We start from the raw sequence: 17,445 nt of genomic DNA on the forward strand, positions 1-17,445 counted from the left end.
CTGCGGTAGCGCAAGGCTCTGTCTCTCCCTCCGAACATACTTCAAAGGAGGAGCTTAGTCCCACGGTCTCTCCTTCCGTTGAGACTCCCTCTCAGGGGAGTTCTCTGGTAGAGACACATCTTTGGAGGCCCATTGATGGTCAGCCTGCTGATCCCACAGCCCCTCGTGGGCATATAAGGCGGAAGGCTTGCCCTCCCCTTTGCCGTAGAGGTCTTCCTTCCCCCTTTAAAGGGGTTAAGAGGCGCCTCTTCGGCTCGTCGTCACCACAGTCCTCTGCGGAGGAGACGACTCGCCGCTCTCCTGACCTGCCTGCTACCAACCTTTACTTCTCCGGGGATCGTTCGCGATCCCCTTCGGAAGATGGTCGTCCTTCGGGACAAGGTGAGCTGTCGCCAGACCTTCAACATCTAAAGCTGCTGACGCGCTTTACGCGCCACCTGAGACTGCCACTGCGCAATCTCCAGGCCCTTCGGGGTCTCAGGGACTTGAGCGCGAAACTGCGCCTCTCGCCCCTAAGCGTAATGCTCCGCCTGCGCTCCCTCCTGCTGCTGTTGTTCCTGATGTTCCTGACAAAGCGCCTCGGTGCTCACCGTTAGGCGTTCATGCCGCTGTTCCTGTTGTACGCCAGGGTTCCCCTGCGCGCCCACGCCCATCGGCGCCCCGTCGCCCTCCAGCAGTTCCTGAAGTAGCGTGCAAGCACCCAACTGCGCAGACGCGCCCTGCTCCTGATATAGTGCCGCCGCGCTCACCTGCGCACTCGCGGCCAGTTCCTGATATGGTGCCTACGCGTCCACCGGAGCCCCAGCGGCCTCCTGCGCCCACGCGCCCTCCAGCACCTCGCCGACCCCCTCTTCCTGTTTCATCGCGCGCGATCCAGAAGGTTCCTGAGTTGGCGCACAGGCACCCTCAGGTTCCTGTGGACTCGTCGCGCCCTGCGTGCGAGAGACGCGATACGCGTCCACGCGCGATTCCAGCTCCAGCGCTCACGCGCACTCCAACACACCCACGTGTCGCTTTGAACCCATTGCGCCCACCTAGGGAGGTTCGTGATACGAGGGAGGCTCGCGATACGAGAAAGGTTCGCGATGCGAGAGAGGTTCGGGATGCGCGCCCGCTCGCAGTTCCTGTTCCAGCACCAACGAGACCACGCGTCGCGACGACTCAGCTCGTCGCCCCAGAGGTTGGCAAGCTAGCGCACGGGCGCTCACGGCCATCTCTGGAACCGCGCGTATCTACTGCAGATACGAACGCGCTCGTCGCGCCAAAATCGCGCCCTGTTCCTGCTACACGCCCCGTGCCTGTCTTTAAGACAGCGATGGTTGCGCAGCCAACTCCAGAGCGCCCTCACGGGGCTCGCACCACGCGACCTCCAAAGCAGCGAACCCCGGTGCGACCTGTTCCTGATGAACGCTATGCACGCCCACGATCGCCAGTGCAACCAGCGCTTCCACAAGCGGGTAGACCGGTCCTGCCAGACCGTCACCAAACCACTCGCTCCCAGGTCGCTTGCGACCCTGCTCCAGCGCTATCGCGCCCTCGGCTGGTTCTCCCGGACACGCGCTCGGGCGCTCCTGTTATCTCACGCCCTCCGGGGCCGCACCAGGTCGCTGCGCGCCCGCGCGTTCGGCCTGCTCCTGTTCCAGCTCCTGATCACCGCACGCCTACACCATCGCCTACGTGCTCTCGCAACAAATGTTGCCGCTCAAGCTGCCATGCGCCACCGCGCCATCGCTCCTGACCATCCCCCCGCGCCATCGCTCCTGACCATCTCCCCCGCGCCATCACTCCTGACCATCCCCCCCGCGCCATCGCTCCTGACACACGAGCCCCCGCGCCATCGCCAAGAGGCGGTTTCTTCCTTGTCGCGTTCCCCTCCCCGCATGCCCAGACCAGCACGCTCGCCAGAGGGGGAACGCTCCTCGGACAGGTCTAGGGATTCTTCTCTTACAGCCCTGCAGGCAAACCCTCGTTTGTTGACTCCTCTTAGGGATCCCTCGGTCCCCTTCCCTTCAGAGGGAGTGTCAGACTGCGCTACTGTCAGTCGACAGCCCTGGTTCGACACCCTACTCAGAGCTCTCGTGTGGGCGATTAAGCCGGCCCTCTCTAATTCGGGTCGCGAACTAGCGGCAGCTTCCTCCCCCTGAAGAGGAAGAGAGGAGTCTCTCCCGTGGATCCTCCTCCGAGGCCTGTGCTGTCCCCGCGCAGATCCTTACGCAAGGCTCCTACTCCCCCTCAGACCTTCTCGCCCTCCCCTGCGGAGGAGGATTACCCCCCCCTCAGGAGAGTCGGTCGAGCAGGAATACTCCCCCATCGCAGCGATGGAGGACGCTCCTCCTCTTCCCGAGAGGTCTCCTCGTCCCGAGGTGGAGAAGGACCTGCCTCCTTCGCTTCTAGAGTCCTGTATCCCGCCCAGGAGGAAACCTAAGGACTCTAAGACGATTCCCAAATTGTCAGCTAGGATCAGACAGGAACAGCCCAGAGCCGTCGAGGATGTCCACGTCCCCCCCCTGGAAGAGCCTCTGGGGTCCGGAGACTTCGCTGCAAGTCCGACAAGAGGCGAGAACCAGGAGTCAGAACACGCGTTCTGGCAAGTCCTGACTCTCATGAGGAACCTTAATGGGATTCCAGACCCTGAGGTCCCACCTCGTGAAGGTAAGGACACGGTCCTGGATCGCGTCTACGGCACTCAGAAATCCTCTAGGGCCAGTGCAGCATTGCCCTGGTCTCAAGGGATGAAGAGTGCCAGAGACAAGATCGAGGGCCAGCTCGCTTGACCACGCGCCAACGCGCCTTCGCCCGCCTACGAGCCATTGCTCGCCAGGTCGCGCCATCGCTCGTTTACGCGCCATCGGTCTCCCAGCCGCCTGCGCTCGCCCTTACGCCCGCGCACACGCGAACCTGTGTTCGCCCGCGCGCGAACCAGCGATTTTCCATCGCTCAAGCGCCAGCGCTATTCCCGCCAGCGAGCCATCGCTCGCCGAACGCGCCATCGCTATTCCCGCCAGCGAGCCATCGCTCGCCGAACGCGCCATCGCTCGCTAACGCGCCATCGCTCGCCAACGCGCCATCACTCGCCAACGCGCCATCGCTCGCCAACGCGCCATCGCTCGCCTACACACCATCGGTCTCCCAACCTCCAGCGCTCGTCCTTTCAACCGCGCTCGCCCTCACCTGCGCGCCCACGCGCCTGCACGCCCACGTTCACCCACGCGCGAACCAACGATTTGCCATCGCGCGAGCGCCAAGGTGATTTCGACCGCTATTCCCGTAGGGAGGGAAGCGTGTTATCGTAACACGGGCAACCTGGCAAGTCATCTGGGGCGCGTACTTCCAGTTCACGATCTTCTAGGGCTGGAAGCTCCGTAAATGCAGAGCATGGCACATAAAAGAGGAGGAAGGATATTCAGAGAGGTCTGAGCAACATCCTTCTTCCTTTCGGGCAGTTCCCATCATCTCTATTCCTCAGGATCATTTGATTCCCTTTCCCCTAGCGGGAGTCGCTGACACTGCGTCTATCAGCCGTCAGCAGAGGAGGTACTTCGAGATCATGGGGGAACCTGGTTTCAGCCCTTCCTCTTCACCATTCCGTGGAAGGGCCTCCCCAGTGTTGATTTTCTTTGGTAGAAATATAAAACTCCAGAAACTGCGTGCTGTGCTTTATTCCTAATCCTTCAGAATCTCTATATACACTGACCAACTTATTTACAGTTTTATAGTTATAGTAAACAACAGATAAATATCATATGAGTAATGTTACAATGGATTGGATATTTACAGTAAAGTAGTTAAGTTGTTTTCAGGTAACAGTATGTACACAAACAACTAAACAAGTAGTTAACATAAACATCCCCCTTTCTTTGGGTTTTGACAAAAATAAGAAAGTAAACAAATTGATATAACATAAAATAAGGAACAAGTAGGATACATTGTAAACAATCAAATATAAAACAATAAATCATTCTCCCTTCATCTTTTCCTGCAGACGAGCTGATCTTCTTGGCAATTTAGGCATGTCGCAAATAGGATGATAGTTTGTTTGTTCATCATTAATATTGGTTTCCCTCAATTTACTAGTTTCTTCCATTTCTGGTATTGCCGATGAATCCTGTGTAGTCGGAGGGATATGAATTCTATTTCTTCTATAAATTCCTCCTTCCTTTCCCTCAATTACATAGGATCGGTTTCCTTGTGCATGGCTAATGAGCCCCTTTTCCCAACCTTTCTTGTCTGGATTTTGATAATATACAGGTTGCCCCTCGTTTAATGGTGTCATATCTCTTGCAGTTTTATCATAATATTTCTTTATGGATTCTCTCCGTGTTTCCCTTTTTTGAGAAACTGGATTGTCATTGTTCATAATTTCAGGAATTATCGACAGTAATTTACGTCCAAACATCATCTGAGCTGGACTTAAGTTAGAGTCTTGACGTGGTGTATTTCTCAGCTCTAGTAACGCCAAATATTGATCTTTTCCATCTGCATGCGTCTTCATCATATTTTTTACAATTTTAACTGCCGCTTCAGCCTTCCCATTTCCTTGAGGATGTCCAGGAGATGACATCCTGTGCTCTATACCCCACTCTTTAACAAAAACTTTAAACTGAAACGAGGTGAATTGTGGTCCTCCATCGAACACTAATTGGGTAGGAATACCGTATCTAGCAAACATCTCCTTGATTATCGCTATAACATGATTTGAAGTTGTTGGCGTTAGAAACTCTACTTCAGTGAATGAGGAATAATAATCAACAATGACTAAATAGTTTCTTCCAACAATCTCAAACAAATCTAATCCGATTTTATTCCAGGGTCTGCCTCCGTCATTAACATCCATCAACGATTCCTTCTGGTTTCGAGGTTTATACTGCTGGCAAATGTCACATGAATTGGCCATTTGCTTTATTTCTTTCGACATCCCTGGCCAAAATATTGCATCTCTTGCTCGTCGCATCATGCTATCGTAACCAAGATGAGCTACATGAAGCTTCGTTTTAATTGAATCTGGTAGTTTACGAGGAATCAGCATAACAGTTCCCTTTAAAATGATGCCGTCTTGGTAACTCATGGAATCTATAAAATCGAAGTAAGGTTTTAATACTTCGGGAATTATGTCTTTGCGATCAGGCCATCCTTCCTTGATTACAGACAATAATTCTTGCAGCTCTTCGTCGTTTGTGGTGGCGTCTCTTACTTCCTTTAAAATTGAATCGCAGTAATTTTTCAGTGAATCTATCATCGTTACCAATGTGTGTCCATTTTCCTCTTTTGGGCTGGCCCTGCTAAGGGTATCGGCTAACAATAGGCTTTTTCCGCTTTTGTACTGATATTCGACATCGTACCGGTTCAACCTCATCATTAAAACTTGTAAACGCATTGGAGCTTGACTTAATGGCTTTTCGAGGATACAAGAAAGAGGCTTATGGTCATTATGAACAATAACACGTCGCCCAAAAGTATACTGGTCAAATTGCTCTAAACCAAAAACCACAGCAAGAGCTTCCTTTTCAATCTGAGCCCAGTTACGTTCGCTTCTAGCTAAGGTCCTTGATGCGTATTCTATCGGACGTCCTTCCTGCATAATGACTGCACCAATACCATCCTTGCTACTGTCAACCTGTAATACAAGCTCCTTACTTTGATCAAAATAAGCTAAAACTGGTGTACAGGTGACCTTTTCTTTGATCACTGAGAAAGCGCGAGTGCACTTATCATTCCATTCAAACTTTGAGTTCTTTCTTGTCAGCTCTCGGATAGGTTCTAAATCATCAGCCAGATTGGGTTAAAACCTTGATAGATATTGTACCATTCCACAAAACCTCCGAATTCCTGAAATATCGGTAGGGGTAGGCATTTCTTTAATGGCCTTTACCTTATTTTCATCAACCGTCTCACCAGCTGATGTTAAACGATGTCCCATGAATGCGATTTCCTTTTTTCTATAAACCGATTTCTCTTCATTTAGTTTGATCTTTTTTTCTTGACAACGTTTCTGTAGTGACTGAAGATTTTGTTCGTGATCACACATTGCGTCGTGTTCCTCATTTCCAAAACCAACGACCACAATATCATCAGCTACACAGTATACACCCCGAAGCCCCTCCAATGCCTCATTCAATTTTCGCTGAAATATTTCACTGCTCACCTTCAGCCCGAAAGGTAAACGAGCCCATAGATATCTACCAAAGGGGGTAATCATTGTTGTCAACTTGCTGGATTCTTCATCTAGCCGTATATGCCAAAAAGCCTCTTGAACATCCAGTTTGCTAAATATCTTGGCATGTTATAGACTTGGCAGTATATCCTCCAAAATTGGTAATGTGTAATATTCCCTTTTAAGAGCTTTGTTGAGTGGCTGAGGATCTATACATATTCTTAACTTTCCATTTGTTTTTTGAACTACTGCCATTTGACTAACCCAGTCAGTTGGTTCAATCTCCAGAATCAAAACTCCTCTTTTCACAAGAGAGTGTAACTCTTTTTGAACCTTTGATTTCAATGCAATCGGTAAACGTCGGCACGGTAATATTCTTGCTGGTAATGCAGAATCTACATTAAGTTTAACCTCTCCAAGGTCACCAAGGTTGCTCATCTCATGGTCAATGTCAATTTTTAATACAAATGCTTTACCATTGACAAACACGAATCCCATCTCTTGACATGTCTTTGACCCAAGTAAACACATTAGGTCATTTGAAACCACAATGAAGGTTACACTTCTAATTTCATCATTTTTGGGGTTCTTCACATTCAATGTCGTCTCGCCAATGGGCGAAAGCTTGGATTTATTCCACATGGCGAGTTTCACAGACGTTGGTCGCACTTGATCCTTTTTGACATACCTTTGACATATTGCATTCACGTCAGCACCCGTATCCAAATGAAATCTAACCTCGGTATCGTTTACAATTAGTAATGCAGTTAATCTATTAGAATTTTTCATTTCAACCGGTGCCATCCACATGTAATGATCGTAGCCTTCATCTGCTTCTTCGTTCTTCTCTTTAACAATTTTAACTTTTCTTACACACAGCCTTGAAATGGTTTCTTCCTTTACATGCTTCACAGACTTTTCCCCATGCTGGGCATTTTAATTTTTCAAATTCATGCTTATACCCACAAAATCGACACTTCACGGCATACCTGTCCATATTTTTTGAGTCCGAAAAATCCTTATTAAAGGAACTATCAGTAGCTTTGGTTCTCCAATTGTTCACCTTATTAACACTCTAAGAGCCAACTTCGCACATCTCTTTAGCACAATTAACGGTTGCTTCATAAACCAAACATATCTCGACAGCTTTTTCTAAATTTAAGTTTCTTTCTTGAAGTAGCAGCTCCTGTAGTTTCCCTGTCACTGAAAACACAATTTTATCCCTTATCATTCTCTCTTTTTCTTGAAAATTACATTTATCGGCCTGAACCTTGAGTTCTATCAAAAATGAATTAAATGGCTGTTTGTATGAAATTTTCCAAAACCTGAAGGACTGTAACACTTCACTGGTACGAGGACAACAATACTCTTCTAATTTCCTAATTACATCATCAGGATTATCTTTCTGCTCCTCTATTTCAAAATTAAACTGGTCAGATATTTCGACCATTTGTGGTCCTGCGCAATGGAGTATAATTGCAACCTTTGTTTTCTTGGGTTTAGAACTAGCTTCGCTTGCTGTCATGTAGATGTCCACTTGTCTCCTCCATTTTTTGAAAGTATCAGCAAGATTATCATCCAAAGGGTCTAATGGTGGAGGCAAACGAAACACAGATTCAGCCATTTTCTTCAGGAAAACACGATTTGTATCAGTAGGCTTCTCTTTTTTTTTTTTCTTTTGGATTCTTTAAATAACCGCTGCCACCATGTTGATTTTCTTTGGTAGAAATATAAAACTCCAGAAACTGCGTGCTGTGCTTTATTCCTAATCCTTCAGAATCTCTATATACACTGACCAACTTATTTACAGTTTTATAGTTATAGTAAACAACAGATAAATATCATATGAGTAATGTTACAATGGATTGGATATTTACAGTAAAGTAGTTAAGTTGTTTTCAGGTAACAGTATGTACACAAACAACTAAACAAGTAGTTAACATAAACACCCAGGGAGTTCTTCTCTCGAGAAGTTCTCCACCTGGCTATTGACTTTCTCGTCTTCTGAGATCTTAAAACCAGAAGAGAGCCGCAAAGTGTGCCATGCGGGCCACTTCGTGCCTGGTTGTCTGGCTTGGATCTCTGGGCATCCTGCTGCGATCCAAGATTTTGTCCAGGGAGAGCTCCAGGAAGGTCATGGAAACTTTCCTCCTCTCGGGCATGAGCATCTTGTTTCCCGGCTCACCAAGTTTCAAACTTGTGGGCAAACTCGATGTTGAAGCATTGAGATGCAGTGACCGAGATGTTCCTCTTGGAAGTCCCAAATTGATGTCGGCAAGCTCAGACACTCTTCCACTCTTGGAAAGACCTTGTTTTGAGCCCAAGGACAGGTAACGGACAACTCAGAGATGGAGAAAGCGAATCACGGGTCGCTCCTCCATAGGCGCTTGCATCCAGACCCTACAACCTCCAGCGCCTCAACAGCAACAGCCTCGTCAGCCTAGGACATCGGAACCAGCCCCGGCAGCTAAGACAAGATGTCTAAACACCAGCCCCCTCCTGTCAGAGGCAAGAAGGGCGGGAAGTCCTTCTGGGGAAGCAATAATCCTGAGAGAGCGGCCGAGGCCGCAAACGCTAGGATTGGCAACCCCCCTGCAGGGTCCCCGGTGGGGGGATGCCCAAGGTTGCGTGCTCAAGTGGCAGCAGCCCGGGGCCGATTCCTGCACGATCTCCGTGATCTGCCAAGGAATCGCGTCCCGTTCTTTATATCTCTACCTCCGCTAACAGCAAATCCAGTGTCGCCGAGCTCCTATGCCATGGGATCGGCAAAGGGGCTAGCCCTTCGGGCAGGAATCGAGACCATGCTCTAGAGGAGGCTCTCCAAAAGGTCATCGACGGCTCCCCCCCACGGCTTCTTTAGTCAACTCTTTCTTGTAAGAAAGCGTCCGAAGTCTGGAGACCTGTCTCGACCTCTCTACCCTGATCAAGTTTGTCAAACAAACTTTGTTCAGCATGGAACAGCAGAGCCAATCAGGCTTGTAGTGTGACCACAACTCTTCATGTGCACACTGGAGCTGAAGGACGGGTACTTCCAGATCCCGATCCATCCGTCTTCCAGGAAGTACTTGTAATTCAGCCCAGACAACAGTTATACCAGTTCAAGGTTCGGTGTTTTTCGACCTCCCCGCAACACCTCAGGTGTCCTCCAGAATGTTCACCCTGTTATCTTCATGGCCACACAGGAGCGGCTTCCGTCTCCTTCGCTTTCTGGAGGACTGGCTATCCCAGGCAGTCTCGGAATCGACCCTTTCTCAACACCGAGACAAGATTCTGGGACTTTGCCAAGATCTAGGGATCATGGTAATTCTTGGGAAGTCTTCTCTGCTCCCATCTCAACAACTGGGATATCTAGGCATGATATTGGACTCCAATCTCCAAGCCTTCCCATCAGATGGCAGGATAGCAAGGCTGAGGAGAATCGCAGAACCTTTCCTCAGATGAGGAGAGCTTCCAGCCCAATCTTGGTTACGCCTCCCAGGTCACCTTTCCTCCTGCCAATCTAGTTCCAACGTCCGCCTCTGGATGAAATCCCTGCGTCAGCGGCCCAAGTCCCGGTGGAATCAAGACAACGATTCCCCAGACATTCGGGTCCCTGTGGGACCTGCGGAACGAATGGACCTGCAGTGATAGCTGACCTATGGAACCTTTGCAGGGGAATGGATCTTCTCGCCCTTCCCCCTCATTTGTTGCTGTTTTCGGACTCGTCAAAACAAGGGGGGGGGGGTCCACGTTCTGAAGCAGGCTTATGGTCAGAACCAGAAGGGTACCTCCACATCAATCTGCTAGGAATGAAGGCCGTAGTCTGGCTCCTCATCACTTCCAACAGACCCTGGCGAGTCACTCCGTGGACGACAACTTCACGGTAGTGACTTTCGTTTCAGCAAGCAGGGAGGTACCTCTTCATATCAACTTTCTCATCTAACAGTGGAGATACTGAGAAGAACCGAAGTCCACTCATCCCCTATCGGCTCGTTTCATTCCGGCCAAGGAATGTGCTCTCCGACAGTTTGAGCAGGACTTCACAGATAGAGAGTACCGAGTGGTCTTCGGCCCCCCTTGGTAGCCAACAGGTCCTGGCCTTGTGGACTTGTTTGCGACAACCTTGAATTTCAAGCTGCCGCTGTGCTACTCCCAGTCCCAGACCCCAAGGCATTCTAGCAAGATGCCTTTCTACACGGTGGGACAACATCGACGTCTACATCTTCCCACCATTCTGTCTGTTGAGAAGAGGGCTCAACAAGACCAGGTTATCGGTCAACCTGTCGATGACTCTGATATCTCCTCTGCGGCATCATGCAGAGTGGTTCCCGGAACTTCTACATCTCCTGACAGAACTCCTGAGAGAGCTTCCCCCACGACACGAGCTACTCAAACAACCACACTATGACATCTACCACAACCCGTAGCATCGCTTCGGCTTCACGCTTAGAGACCATCAAGCATCCCCTCACAAAGAGAGGCGTTCCGCAACAAGTTGGGGAGTGGATGTCTCGACACCTGAGAAAGTCTTCCGCAGGGGTCTGCCAGGCTAAGTGTAGAATCTACTGTGGTTGGTGTGGTGGGAGAGGTACCTCTCCCCTTGATGCCACTATTCCAGCAATAGCGGAGTTATTGTCTATCAGCGGGAGGAGATGCTCCTGTCACTCTCGGCAGTGGAAACCTATCGCTCAGCCCTTATCTTGGCCTTCAGGCTGAAAGGAATAGATATTTCCCCCTCGCTGGATCTTTCTTCGCTCATACGTAACTACGAACTTACCTGCCCCAGTCGGAAATGAGACCTTCTCCTGGAACATGGTTCGGGCTCTTAGGGGTCTTAAGAGATCTCCTTGCGAACTATTACACCAGGCTTCTGATCGTCACCGGTCTTGGAAGACGGTGCTCCTGCTTGCTCTGGTCTCAGCCAAGCGTGTCAGTGAACGTCATGGTCTCTCGTACGGCGTCGCCCACTCAAGAGGACAGGTGGAGGCAACGTTCAGGTTCGTCCCCGAGTTGGTTACTAGACTCAAAATCTGGGAGTCCCGGACCTTCGGTCGACTCCTTTAGGATTTCTAGTCTCCGTTCTATAACAGATGACCCAGACCTTCTCCTACTAGGCCCAGTAAGGAGTTGGAAGGGTTATCTTAAAGAACAGCTGCAATTCGTCCTCGCGTGCAAGCCCTGTTTGGGAGCACAGGGAGGACAGAGAGGAGGGTCTTCAAGAATGCCTTTTTAGCCTGGACGCAAAAGATCATCCATCACGTCCTGAATCCAGATCCTCCTTTGTCACGTCGCCTTAGGGCATACGATGTCAGAGACATCGCAACGTCCCTGGCCTTCAAGAGAAACTACTCTGATGCAGGTTCTACAAACTTGAGTCTGGAAGCGTCTAACGACCTTCACAGCCCATTACCTGTAGGACGTGACCCACTGGAGCCTCGATACGTCTATCGGCCCTGTGGTGTCTACACAACAGCTGGTCTAACCTCAGGCTCCTTATTGGACAGGTAGCAGAAGGTTGAGGGCATTGTTATCCGGGTTTAGTCTGCATGAATGAAAGAAGTATGGCTGGCCCTTACTTCTTTCTTCATCCTCCCCTCTCTTGGGGAAAGCAGCATCCTGGGTTCTCTGCATAGCTGACCTCGAACCTCTGCAGGTAAACCATGCTTCCTTGTGTGTGCTCAAGTGGCAGCAGCCCGGGGCCGATTCCTGCACGATCTCCGTGATCTGCCAAGGAATCGCGTCCCGTTCTTTATATCTCTACCTCCGCTGACAGCAAATCCAGTGTCGCCGAGCTCCTATGCCATGGGATCGGCAAAGGGGCTAGCCCTTCGGGCAGGAATCGAGACCATGCTCTAGCTCTAGGATTGAGTTAATACTGTCGCATCCCCCATACCCTGACGAGGTGGTATTGGGAACGTCCTAGCCTAGAATTCCAGCTAAAGGATTTCAGGTCGACTTTCTAGGACAAGTCACTCTTCTTCCCTCCACACACAGCTTATGTAGGCCGCACGTTTCTTGCGTAGCAAGAACTTGCGAGGTGCAGGGACTTTTTCTCGAGTGCTGCTCACTCGGATTCTAAGTCCCCGGGTAAGCCAAAGCCAGTAAGGCTGGGGACTTTCCACCCTTCCTAAGGGTAAGTCACCCTATGTAAATAGTGTGGTTTGTATTTCGGTTACAGAACAAATGACAAATTCGGAGATAATTTTTATTTTTCCTAACCATACAAACCTTAGCTATTTACACATATTTGCCCGCCAGCCCTGTCCCCCAAGGCAAGTCTTACCTCTAAGTGAAGTGAAGCAGTTCACCGGTGTGTGAGAGGGGAGGGGTAGCTAGCTACCACTCCCCCCCCCCCTGCTAACTAGCGCGGGAGTAATACAGTACACCCTAGTCAAATTCTAATGGCTCATCCTTTCAGCTACGCTGAAAGTAAACCCTATGTAAATAGCTAAGGTTTGTATGGTTAGGAAAAATACAAATTATCTCCGAATTTGTCATCTTTCAACCTTGGTTAAGCACTGGATCAACAATTGAGTTGAAGGGAAGAAGGCCCAAGACCTTCTTCAGTTGCTGTTTGGAGGAGACCTTGCTTAGAAAATTTTGCTGAGATTGCTTTGGCGGGTTTAGGGTGGCTTTAACATATTCCATTGAAGACCTAGACAGGTAATTACTGAAATGATTATAGTTTGAAAATTACTTTTTAATTCTATGTACAGTTTTCATCAAGATGTGAAGTAGGAAGCTAATGACTGCAAATAGCAGGGGGGAGATTCAGGGGGCATGCTCACAAGGAAATTTTTTTCATCCTGTAGTTTCACCATTTGATGTAATAAAAATATGACAAATTTGGATGTAATTTTTCCTAATGATACAAACTTGGAGCTATTTTAGCGAGAGATAACTATCCCAACCACTAGATAGCAGGAGGGGTTGGCTACCCTGCTCATTCACACACCTGGGCTGAGCACCCACTTTGCTTGCAGGCAAGACTTCTCAGGGGACTGGTGCTGGCTGGCCAATTTGTATAGATAGTGCCAGGTTTGTATCGTTAGGAAAAATACAAATTCCAAATTTGTCATTTGTTCCATCACTCTATACAAACCTTTGCTATCTATAGGGATGACTTGCCTCTTAGGAGGGTGGAAGTCTGTACCAACTGGCTTTTGGCATTGACCCAGGGTTTTCTCCGTACGCTATTCAATTGTAATGGGTAGGAACCCTTGCACCTTGCTAAAAGATTGTGCTACGCATGATTAGCGGCCTCCACATGCTTCATGTTCATGATACTAGCAATGTGTCTGGTCTTGGTAAGAGTTCTCTGAGTTATATGAATCTTTGAAATTACCATGGACATTACCCAATCCCCCCTTGCTATAGGTATTGGGGTCACGTGTAACCTAGTATTTTTACACTAGGTTACACAAGCGAAATAGTTTTTACCTGCAGAAAGGTGAGGCTAGCTGTCCTGAGGACCCTGGTACTGATTCCCCAAGAGAGGGAAAGATGAAGGAAGAAAGGAAGCCAGTCATTCTTACTCATTTACCCCAGATTAATCTGGGGTAACCTTAGCCCTCAGCTGCTTGTCCATCATGGAGCTTGAGGTTTTTAAACTCCTTGTTGTGCAGCTACCACAGGAAGAATGGAAAACGTTTCCATGTTCTTGTGGATTTCGTATTGCAGGTAGTGGGCAGCGAAGATCATTTGACACTCGCACACCCGCTTGCAGTACCTGCGTCACAGAGTAGTTTTTCTTAGACGCTGCCAGGGACGTTGCATTGCCCCCCGACGTCATGAGCTCTGGGTCGTGGTGGTGGAAGAAGGTCGGGATTCAATGCCAGGTTGATGATCTTGTGAATCCAAGTCGAGATGGTGTTTTTCGTGACCCTCCTCTTGACCTTTCCTGTGTTGACACATGGGAGCCAGCTGCTGCTGTTCTCTTGAAGTAACACCTCCTTACTGGACAAAGTAAAAGTTGGTCTGAGTCATCGATTACGGAACGAAAACTCCCAATCCGGAAAAATCTGAATCTAGGATCTACTACCGATTCTTAGCCATAAACTCAGGGACAAAGTTGAGAATTACCTCTCTCCATTCCCTTGAATAGGCGATGTCATAGGAAAGACCATGCAGTTCACTAATGGCTAAAGCCAGAGCAAGTAGGAACACTGTCTTCAGAGTGAGGTGGCAATCTGTTGCATGGTGTAATAGTTCATCGGTGGCACCCTTCAGAGGCTGAAGGATGCAAACCACGTTCCAAGGAGGTGGTCAAACTTCTGACCGGGGGCAGGTAACCTCATAACTTTGTATGAGGAGAGAAAGTTCCTAGGAGGAAATATTTACTCCCTTCAGTTTAAAGGTAAGACCCAAAGCTGAGCAGTAGTCTTTCACTGCCGAAACCGAGAGTAGCATTTTTTCCTGAAGGTATACAAGAAACTCTGCTGTTTTTGGAATAGTGGCATTGAGAGGAGAGATACCCTTCCTCCAAAGATCGTTGGAGGTGTGCAGCCAACCTTCTCGCAACTTGCTGTGAAAATCCTGAGTGAGGAGGTGCGTGATAGTCTCCAGGGCCCTATGGACAAAGGAGTCTAGATTAGACATTCTTCATCTCTCCGCCACCCGCTTGACGTCTTTAGGCTCGAATAAAGAGCTCCCCTTTAAAGTGGAGTTTCTTATCCTCGTAATCTCAGCTTGTGGAACCTGCTGATTAAACCTCTATTACTGAGTCCTGTTGCCTGAAGATGGTGTTGGCCCATAGGTTAACCACCAGGTGGGAGAGGAACTAAATTGTTCTGGTACCGGACAATAGAAAGGTCTCCATCGACTTCCTGGTGGACTCCCGTGGACCCGTTCTCAGTCGGGATCAGGTGGCCCACAGACCCCAACCATATATCCAACCATGAAGTAGCCTGCATGGCATACTTTGCGACCTTCTCCTGGTTGATAATCTCTGAAGCTGAGAACGAGACAGAGTCCAGACAGTCTCTCGAAGGGGACTCCTCTGGTCAGTGCCTCTACGGAGTGATCTAGAGGCAAAGTTGGGAGAGGCTTGTTGGCAACCTCGTAATACCTCCTTTGCTGCACGAAAGGCGGCAAAATGAGTTTTGAGGAAGAGCCTGATCGGAGGGAGCTGGAAGACCCGGTGACCTGGGTGATTGCCTTCCTCCCGGCACTCTTCAATCCCTTGGACCAAGGCAAAGCTGCACTGACCCTTGGGGGTCTCTGAGTGCCATAGACATGATCCAAGACAGTGTCTTTGCCATCTTGAGGGGCTGATCAGACAAGTCGTTTATGGCTCTTATGCAGGCCAAGACCAGCCAGAAGGCATGTTCCGACTCCTGCTCCGCTTCCGTCAATTTTGAGCTTGTAGCTCTAGGCAGATGGTCGTCCTCAAATTCAAAGTAGTCTTCCTCCTCTGAGCTCTCGCCTGAGGTGGGTCGAAGTCGTCGGGACAAGCCGTCAAAGATGCGTCTTTAGCTGACTCATTGGGTAAGGGAGGAGAAGCTCCTCTTGACCTCTCTTGCTGAGGTCCGGAAGCTGTTGCCCGGGACTTCGGGGTGGTCTTCAAGTCTTTCGGCTCCTCATGAGGGGGGAGGTATTCCTCCAGAAGAGATGGCCTAGGAGCTGACTCTTTCCTAGGAGGATGTCGTTCCTCTCTGGAAGGAGTAATGTCTGTATGATTGGTCTTAGGTGGTGGACGGAACTCTGGAGGTACCACCTCGATGGGGGATCTTGAGAGTGATAGCCATCGACTGCGTACGGGGTAGAACTCCTATAGCAACTTGTTGCACTTCCTTGACCGCCAGGCGGGATCCTTCCCGCTTGCTGAGCTGGCCTTAGAATCCTTCTGAAGGCTAGCAGGCTTAGGTCTGGGAAATGGCAAAGAATGGTTATATCTCCTATCTGGTACATCCAGCACCGGTCTGACTGCTGGGGCCTTTGTCGGGCGTTGATCCCTCAAAGTTAAAGTTGTTATTACTATTATTGAGGAAGGAATGAAACCGGTCGTCTTCCATGCAGGGGTTACTAGGATGTTGGCACCTGGCTAACATACCTGGTTGCTGTAGACTCCTCCTAAGGGAGTGGAGACTATGACACTCATGCAGTGAATGATCTGGAACACTCTTGGAGGAAAAGAGTGTCTTATACTCGCCTCACCTTGGTGGCTGGCGCTTGCATGTTGGCAGGCCCACAGGTGAAGCAGTTGGTCTAAGCGACCTTTGCATAGGGGAATGATGAGGTGCTGACGAGTGGTGAGTTGACCAGTGCCGAATTGGCGAATGCCAAGGAGGTGATGACCTGCGAGTTCAGGGAGAAGCACTCTGGCCTGGTGGGTGACGAACACAATTCTTATGATAGTGAGACTGACGATGGTCATCTCGCGAGGGGAGAAGGTCACGCGGTGACGAATGACGATCACGAACACCCAGGCGATGGGTAATCAGCCAAAGACAAGTGACAAGCAGCTAGTGAGTGATAGTCAGCTGACGATTCACAAGCCGCTGGCTAGTAACGAACAGCTGGCAAATGACGAAAGCCCGAAAGCCCAGCATGAAGTTCTATGACAAGGCTGAAGAGACTATTCCTTACCACTGAGGGGGCGAGAATGTCCAGATTGGCGAGAATGTCCAGATTGGCGAGAAGTGATAAGCTCAGAAGCCTAACGAACCCCAGAGGGGAACGTCTGCGAGGTTCCTCCGGAGAGGGAACCTGTTCTCACTGAGTCGGGAAAAGATCATTGGTCTCTCAAAGGTCTCATTTCTGTCTCTCTATGTGGATTCTCACTTGCGAGCGAGAGAGGTGACCACTTGCAGGAGAGACTCACCTCAAACTTTGCTCCAGCCCTGATGGAAGAATCAGGTCAGCAAGGGGGAGCATTGTCTTCGGCATCAGTAGGAAAAGGCAATAGGGAAGACCCTTTAGTAGAGAGAGCGGCAGAAACTCCGGGATCATCAGGGACTGCGCTCATCGGCGACGGAACCACCTCCGAGGAAGTTGGCGTTTGCTTTCTCGCGGCACCCAGATGAAGGAGCTCAATCAACACGAGACCCAGCGATGGACAAACCTGCAAAAACTCAAAAAAAGAGAAGGCACTCTCTTGGAGGAGGGGTAGAACTGCTTCTCAGGGGAAGCAGTACTGTCCCTCAATCCCTGAGGTTGACCTGAAGTTAAATAGTCTGTGCTACTACTCGGCCGTTTCCAAGGGGAGACTGATCAAGCAGGATCTTCCGGAAGAGATCAGGCGGTCAAGGAAGAAGCCCAAGGTTTCCTTGACTTCGAGGAAGACCCCCGAAGGCGAAGAATCTAATCTCTCTTGG

General features: G+C 49.6%; 1 protein-coding gene across 1 annotated transcript in view; it reads left to right on the forward strand.

Moving 5' to 3' along the window:
- scat (VPS54 subunit of GARP complex scat) overlaps positions 1–17,445 on the forward strand; it is a 205,222-nt gene that overhangs the window by 160,122 nt on the left and 27,655 nt on the right. The gene's annotated exons all lie outside the window — the stretch shown is intronic.

Source organism: Palaemon carinicauda, chromosome 27 (assembly GCF_036898095.1).
Source record: "Palaemon carinicauda isolate YSFRI2023 chromosome 27, ASM3689809v2, whole genome shotgun sequence".
NCBI lineage: Eukaryota > Metazoa > Arthropoda > Malacostraca > Decapoda > Palaemonidae > Palaemon > Palaemon carinicauda.